This window comes from Olea europaea, chromosome 18 (genome assembly GCF_002742605.1).
Source record: "Olea europaea var. sylvestris chromosome 18, O_europaea_v1, whole genome shotgun sequence".
Lineage (NCBI taxonomy): Eukaryota > Viridiplantae > Streptophyta > Magnoliopsida > Lamiales > Oleaceae > Olea > Olea europaea.
Window position 1 is genome coordinate 9,754,393 of NC_036254.1, and position 9,242 is coordinate 9,763,634.

Consider the following 9,242-nt stretch of genomic DNA (forward strand, 5'->3'; position numbering starts at 1 on the left):
CCCGGATAAAGGAGGAGGGTTTATATTTTATTATTTTTATTATTTTAAAAAGGAAAAATATTTGGAAAAATCATTTTACAATTTCTCATATCATATTTAATTTTATCATTTATAAAATAATGATTTTCAATCAATATGTTTTCTTCAAAATAAACTTGAAAATTAAAATATATTAAAATATATTAACTAAAAATTATTTATAACTTATACGTAAAAAATTAAATTATAATTAAAAAAAACTTATAAGTTATAAGTAAGTATTATTTATAAGATAAAATCATAAAAAAATACATTATAATTAAGATTACTTATAAATTATAACTTATAAGTTATTAGTAAAACATACTTTATCTAAATAAATTGTTTACAGAATAAAAATACTTATAAGATAAAAATTTATCAAAATTGTATTTTTTAAAAAATATTTAGAAAGAAAACGGGTATAAAAATTAAAAATTAAAAAAGGAGCTCACGGGCCGAGCTCGAGAGCCGAGCTCAGGGGCCGAGCTCGAACTCGAGCTCGTGAGCTCGGCTCGTCCCCACCCACGAGCCACGAGCTTGTGGGCCGAGCCGAGCTCTTTTTTTTGACGAGCCGAGCTCGGCTCGGGCTCGTTGCCCACGAGCTCGTTGGGCAACGAGCTCGAGCTCGAGCACGAGCCGAGCTCGTAGGGTAACGAGCCGAGCCGGCTCGGCTCGACCCATTGACATCGCTAAGTTGACATGTAAAATTTAGAAAACAAAATTTACCTTGAAAAGCGTGAATTTCACACCCAATCACCCAAACTACTCCAATCAACCCGACTCGTGTGTGATGCTTAAGGACTTCTGTGAACAGTGCTTGGACTCTTTTAACATGTATGGATGATCGATGATCACATAAAAAAAATTGCAAAAAATGAAATTGAAAAAAAAAATTTCTAATCTAATGCAGAGAGCATAATAAATTATATAAAAAGGATACAGTGGGTTGCCTCCCACCCAGCGCTAGGTTATAGTCGATAGCTCGACTTTTCCGCAGTTGCTTCATTCTTGCATCTCGAGTTGAACGGTGGACTTTTGTTGGAGAAGTCATAGCCCCAGTAGTGTTTCAGTCTTTGCCCATTAACAGTAAAGGTCTCCTTAGTCTCGTGGCTCACTCGTATAGCCCCATATGATAGAACCTTCATGACAGTATAAGGACCCGACCATCTTGATCTTAGTTTTCCTTGGAAAAGCTTCAGTCTCGAGTTATACAATAGCACTTTCTGCCCCACTTCAAACTCTCGCCTCTAAATATGCATGTCGTACCACTTCTTGGTTCGTTCCTTGTAAAGTTTTGAATTTTCGTAAGCTTCCATTCTAAGCTCATCTAACTTATTAAGTTGTAGTAGGCACTTTTCACCGGCGGCGCTCAAGTCCATATTCAACTGTTTCATAGCCCAGTATGCCCGATGCTCCATTTCTAGTGGCAGATGGCACGCTTTCCTAAAGACTAGGCGGTATGAAGACATGCCGGTCGGGGTCTTGAATGCTGTTCTGTAAGCCCATAATGCATCGTCCAACTTTTTAGACCAATCCTTTCTAGATGAATTCACAGTGACTTCGAGTATTCTCTTTAGCTGCCGATTAGATACCTCAACTTGCCCGCTGGTTTGTGGATGATATGGTGTAGTAATGCGGTGTTTAACGCCATATTTATTTAATAACTGCTCAAACTGGCGATTACAGAAGTGCTTGCCCCCGTCGCTGATTATAGCCCGTGGTGTACCATATCGGGTGAAAATGTATTTCTTCAAGAACCCAATTACTGCCTTTGAGTCATTTGTTGGCAGTGCAATTGCTTCCACCCATTTTGATACGTAATCCACTGCTACCATGATATACTGATTTGAGAACGAAGGGGGGAAAGGTCCCATAAAGTCAATTCCCTAAACATCAAATATCTCCACTTCCAAAATGTTATTCAGTGGCATTTCATTTCTCCGCAAGATATTCCCAGTGCGTTGACATCAGTCACACCTCTTAACAAACTCAAATGTGTCTCTAAATAGTGTAGGCCAGTAGAACCCTGATTGTAGAATCTTTGCAGCTATTTTTGAAGTCCCAAAGTGCCCCGCGTATGCAGACGAATGGCAGTGCTCGAGAATCTCATGTACTTCTTCCTCAGGTATGAATCTCCTTACTATCTGATCAGCCCCTTGCCAATAGAGAATTGGATCCTCCCAAAAATAATAATTCAATTCGGCGAAGAACTTTTTCCTTTGGTGACTCGAGTAGTCCGGTGGTGGGATGGAACTGGCCAAGTAATTGACAATATCTGCATACCAAGGTGCTTCATCTACTCTCAACATCTGCTCATCTGGGAAGATCTCATTGATGTCCACTAATTCATCTGTCCCCCCGGGCTCTAATCGGGATAGGTGATCCGCTACTACTTTCTCACTGCCCTTCTTGTCTCATATCTCGATATCGAATTCTTGCAGCAATAGCACACAACGAATCAACCTCGGCTTTGCATCCTTCTTTGTGAGTAGATACTTCAATGTAGCATGATCTGTGTAGACTATAACTTTAGACCCGACAAGATATGACCTGAATTTGTCGAATGCATATACTACAACCAATAGCTCCTTTTCAGTGGTGGCATAATTGATTTGTGCTTCATTTAGAGTCCTACTTGCATAGTAAATTACGTGAAAGATTTTGTTTCTCCGCTGTCCTAATATTGCACACATGGCGTCATCACTTGCATCACACATCAATTCAAAATAGAGTTCCCAGTCTGGTGCCACAATTACTCGTGCTGTCGTAAGCTTCTCCTTTAAGGTGTTGAATGCTGTGAGGCATTCTTCATTAAACTTAAAGGTCACGTCTTTCATTAGCAGATTGCATAACAGTTTAGTGACCTTCGAGAAATCTTTTATAAATCTCTTGTAGAACCCCACATGCCCCAAGAAACTACGAACTCCTTTAACTGATGTAGGTGGTGGTAACTTCTCAATAACTTGAATTTTTGCCTTGTCCACCTCAATTTCTTTTGCTGAGATTCGATGCCCGAGTACAATGCCTTCTTGCACCATAAAGTGGCATTTCTCCCAATTTAAATCCAGGTTAGTCTCCTTGCATCTCTGTAAGACCAAATTCAAGTGCTCTAAACATTCATCGAATGAAGATCCAAACACTGAGAAGTCGTCCATGAAAACTTCAATAAACCTTTCAATCATATCGGAGAATGTTGCCATCATACATCTCTGAAATGTGGCTGGAGTGTTACAAAGACCAAACGGCATCCTACGATAGGCAAAAGTACCATAGGGACAGGTGAAAGTGGTCTTCTCCTGATCTTCTGGTGCGACAGGTATCTGATTATAGCCCAAGTATCCATCTAGGAAACAGTAATGTGAATGTCTAGCCAATTATTCTAACATCTGATCGATGAATGGAAGGGGAAAATAATCCTTTCATGTGGCTGCATTGAGTTTACGATAGTCGATGCAAACTCTCCATCCCGTAACTGTTCTGGTGGGAATTAATTCATTCTTCTCATTTTTCACCATTGTGATTCCCCCATTTTTCAGTACCACTTGAACTGGGCTAATCCATGCACTATCTGAAATTGGGTAAATAATTCCTGCGTCCAGTAATTTCAATATCTCTGCCCTGACCACTTCTTTCATTTTCAGATTTAATCTTCTCTGACCCTCTATACTTGGCTTGCAATTTTCCTCCATTAGAATCTTATGCATGCACAGAGGAGGGCTGATTCCTTTAATGTTAGCTATTGTCCACCCAATCGTCGTCTTGTTCTCTCTAAGTACCCTGAGTAATTTTTCTTCCTTCACCTCACTGACTGTATTCGAAATGATTACTAGAAGTGTATTTGACTCCCCAAATATGCATATCTGAGATGTTGCGGTAGTTTCTTGAGTTCCAAAACTGGTGGCTGCTGAATGGAAGGTAGTGGCTTTGTATTTCTCATCCCCAGTTCCTCGAAGTGCCTAGACTAGTGAGGTGAAGATTAGGTGAAAATCTTAAACTAGGGGTTAGTTTTGGAAACTAAATATCTAGAACAATAAGGGCATAAAATAAATTTGTGAAAATAATACACTTCTTTTCATGCCTTTATGACTCGAGCAATTAAGCCTGTAAGCATATTTCAAAATCTGATACCCTAAAGTCAACTGGCTTGAGAGTCACCGACCTAAAGCTCGCTAAAAGGGTCATATAGAAAGCAAGAGGGAAAGAGGTTAATTGAAAATCATCTCATTGAGCCTTTATAACTCGAGTGAATAAGCCTGCAAGGGTTTAAAACCTGGTGCCCTAAAGCCAACTGGTTTGGGAGTCACCGGCCTAAAGCTCGTTACATGGGTTATATAGAAAGCAAATGAGAAGATGATAATAAAAAAAATAATAATAATAATAAAAATCAGAAAAATTAGAGAAAAGTGAGAAAAATAAAAGAGAGACAATAACATGAAGAAAAGCCCTTGGACATTTGGTTGAAGAAACTATACCTTTGAGGCGAGACAAGTAACCTAGTTTAATCTTGAGTGTCGAAGTAATCAAACTTAGGAGAGCCTTCACTTGTTGAAATGTAAACTTGTGATAGTGAGATTAATCCAAACTACGAGAGGGTGAGGACTATAGCTATGTAAACTCCTAATTTTAAAACACAACTCCGGGATAATTAAGTGAAAAGAATAAGTTTGGGGGGTTGTGTATCTCTCGAGCGAGTAAGGATACATTTGACCACTTGGGGTTGGGACTTAAACCCATCATGAATATAATATGTTGGCACGAACTCACACACACACGTCAAGTACACATTTAACAGGCGAAGGTTGATGTCATTTTTTTGCACTGATATATCTTCATCAAATCAAACACTTAGTCCAATCTTGAGCCGTAGTAGGGTATTAAGCCATGTTTGTTCAGAATTTAGTCACTATCTTGTTTGAGGACAAACAATAGTTCAAGTTTGGGGACTTTGATAAGTGTGTTTTTGCACACTTATTTAGGTCACAAATATGACTTAATTACGAATAAAATAATTGAATTGTGACTTAATTTCATTACATTTGTGAATTGTAGGTAACACCGATGAATATGGTGAAATACATAAGAAAAGACGCGAAAAATGACTAAAATGACACAAAGTGAAAATTCAAGGACCAAGGTGCAAATACCCAAAAGTTGACCCGATGACCAAATGAAGAAATTGAGTTTTCCAAATACAAATTGATGACATTTTGGGATGATTGAATGTGAAGAATGAAGAAAAGATGCAAAGAAGTGGAAGATTCAAGTAAAATGACCAATTTGTAGGAAATGAAAGATTAATTCTACCATGCGGTCACATGGTAGAAATGTCGTGCGACCGCACGAAGTGATGCAGGGAATTCAAATGGAAAACGAGGATAACCATGCGGCCGCATGGATTAAAACCATGCGGTCGCATGGTACAATTTCAGCGCGAATCTTTTCTTTCCTTATACGATTGAAATACCTATGGAAACCTAATTTTCCACGGGATATAAATATCAAAAACATTCCAGAGACACCCAGAACGTAATTGGAGGTCGAAAAACAACTCTTGGAGAGGATTTGAGCGCAAGAACAAAGATTGGCACGAAGAACTTCAAGATTTATTCAAGTTTTATAACCCGGTGATGTCTTATATACAAACTGGGCTAATCCATGCACTATCTGAAATTGGGTAAATAATTCCTACATCCAGTAATTTCAATATATCTGCTCTAACCACTTCCTTCATGTTCGGATTAAATCTTCTCTGACCCTCTATACTTGGCTTGCAATTTTCCTCCATTAAAATCTTATGCATGCACGGAGAAGGGCTGATTCCTTTAATGTCAGCTATTGTCCACCCAATCGCCGTCTTGTTCTCTCTGAGTACCCTGAGCAATTTTTCTTCCTCCACCTCACTGATTATATTCGAAATGATTACTGGAAGTGTATCTGACTCCCCCAAATATGCATATATGAGATGTGGCGGTAGTTGCTTGAGTTCCAAAACTGGTGGCTGCCAAATGGAAGGTAGTGGCTTTGTATTTCCCATCCCCAGTTCCTCGAAGTGCCTCTTTCGGGTGTAAGGCGGGTTGGTCTCCAAAAATCTTGCACATGTTTCAACTTCAAGAGACTCTGATTGAACTGATTGGGATTGTGCAATACATGCCTCAGAGGCATCAGATGGACCGTGTAGTAAGAATGTTTCTTATACTGCCTTGTCAATAATGTAAACTTGATAACAGCTATCAGATTCTGCTGGTAGTTTCATTGCCTTGAATACATTGAATGATATCGGCTCCTCTCCCAATCTTAAAATCAACTGACCCCTTTGAACATCAATTAACGCTCTCCCTGTTGCCAGAAATGGTCTGCCAAGTATCAATGGGACGTCTTTGTCCTCTTCCATGTCCAAGATAAGAAAATCTGCTAGGAATATGAACTTCTCAACCTTGATAAGCACATCTTCAATTATTCCTCTGGGATGTGTCAGTGACCTGTCAGCCAGCTGAAGTGTCACAGTGGTTGCTTTAGCTTCTCCCAAACCGAGTTTCCTGAAAACAGACAAAGGCATTAAATTAATACTTGCACCGAGGTCACAAAATGCTTTATTGAAATATACTTCACCGATTTTGCAAGGAACAATAAAACTCCCTGGATCTTTTAGTTTTGGTGGAAGCTTATTCTGGATTCTGGCACTACATTCTTCCGTAAGCATAACTATCTTATGGTTTTCCAGTTTGTGTTTATTTGATATGATATCTTTCAGAAATTTCGTGTAGCTAGGCATCTGGAACAGTGCATCAGCTAGTGGGATGTTGATATGGAGCTTTTTGAAGACTTCTAGAAATTTTTTGTATTGTTGCTCCACTTTTTGCTTCTTCAAACGCTGTGGAAAGGGAATCGGAGGCTCGTAGGGGTTGACTGTGACTTTGGCCTTATCCTATGACTCTTCTGAATTTACCTTTGAACTTGATTCCTTTACAACAGTCTCTTCTTCAGCGGGGGAAGATGTTTCTCCAATCACACCCGGTCTCTTGACATGGATTTCAGGCAATTGCACTCCACTTCGAGTTGAAATGGCCTTGGCTTGCTCTTTAGGATTGATTTCTGTATTACTTGGTAAGTTACCTAGCGTTCTGCCAGTTAATGCGATGGCTAACTGCCCCATCTGAGTTTCCAAATTTTTGATGGCTGCATTTTGATTTTGAAGTGTAGTTTCGGCCTTCTCCATGAATTTTCCTATCATATCTTCCAATTGAGGCCTCTTCTCTTGTTGCTGAAATTGCCCTTGTGACTTATTCTGATTCTGGTTGCTCCAAGAGAAGTTGGGATGCTTCTTCCGGCTGGGATTGAAAGTCTCTCCATATTGATTATGTTGCTGGCGTTGTCCCCACTGTGCGTAATCTGCTTACTCAATTCCTTGCATGAGTATTGGGCAATCTGATGTTTTGTGCTCGGCTCCACATTCCTCACAATTGCTCTTCTTAGCTTGTGATGCTTGTGATATGTTTTCCATCTTGTGATACAGAGAGTCAATTTTTGCAAATATTGCTGAATAAGCGTCTACCTCGTAAACACCTGGAGTTTTCTTTGGGATAACCCTCTCAGAAGACCACATGGCTGTTGTGGTAGCCATTCGCTCAAATAATTCCAATGCCTCATCAACTGTTCGTGTGGATATTGAGCCATCTGATGCTAAATCCACCATACTCTTATGGTATGGAAGTAATCCTGTGTAGAAGAATCGAACCTGGGTCTTTTTATCGAACCCATGCTGAGGGTATTTTCGGAGCATGTTTTTAAATCTGTTCCAGGCTTCGTCAAATGATTCAGTTTCTCCTTGATTGAATACTGATATGTCATGTCTCAACTTCGCTATCTTGGCTGGGGAGAAAACTTTGTACAGAATTTGTGTGCCAGCTCGTTCCATGTAGTGATACTTGCAATCGGGAGTGAATCCAACCATTCAAGTGCTCTGTCTCGTAACGTATGTGGAAAAAGCCTTAATCTGATAGCGTCATCTGAAATCCCTTGGTATTTGAAATGTTGACACATATCTAGAAATCGAGATACGTGTGTGTGTGGATTCTCCTCAGCTTTGCCATAGAATTGGTGTCCATTTTGAAACAGCTGTATTACATCGATCTTCAATTGAAAGTTGGGCTGCCCAAACAGTGGATACACAATGCTGGATTGGCTTTGAATAACTTGAGGAGTCAAGAAGTCCACCAGAATTATATTTCCTTCATCCACTGCCTCTCCTTCGTTAGCTTGAATAATAGGATTGTTTAATTCGTTGGCCATTTGTACTTGTGTTTCACGGTGATCTCTTTGTCGTCGATGAAAGGTGCGCTCAATTTCAGGATCAACTGGAATCAATTCCCCTCCAGCAATGTGACATGCAAATCTGAGAATTAAAACCAGTACGAGCACTGAGATTCAAACAATTTAAATAACTAAAACACAAATAAAGAATAATAACCCTAAATAAAAATAAAAACAAAATTATGCTAGCAAAATAAAAATCGAGTTTGAATTAGTGCCTCGAGAAATAAAATTAAACTAAACTCAATCCCCGGCAACGGCGCCAAAAACTTGTTCGCGAAATTATTTCTTTCGATTTTAAACCACCGCAAGTATACGGTTCGTTAACAAGTAATAAAGTGGATTCAATGAGTTCGAATATCATCCCACAGAGATTGATTAGTTCAAATTTTACCTACCTTAGCCTTAACCGAAACTAAATTACCAAAGTGAATGTAGACCTAATTGAACCTCAATTATGCAAATTTTTTTATGATTAAATTGAAATTAATATGCAAAACAATAATTTAAAACTCTAGAATGAAATCTAAAAGTTGAGAACGCACTTGTTATAATTATTAGGAAAGAAATATGCTAGGATCACGAATTCCCATGCAATTATCACTTTAAACCCTAATTTCACAATATGACAATACATTTCAATTTTAACGAATCAATGTTCCTAAATCTATCCAATACTCTCTCTTGAGATGTATCAAACATATCTCTACATACCTCCGGTCTATATTTCTATAACAAAAACATATGTAAAAATGCATGCAATTTTATGAACATTTAAAGATTCACGTAGAGCATATCGGTATATTTCTATCCACTATCAGACCCTACGATGATTTATACTATGTCAAATCTATTCCAGTTCTCTCGAATGCAAGAATAAATCACTTAAATTCACACAATTACGAGCCCTT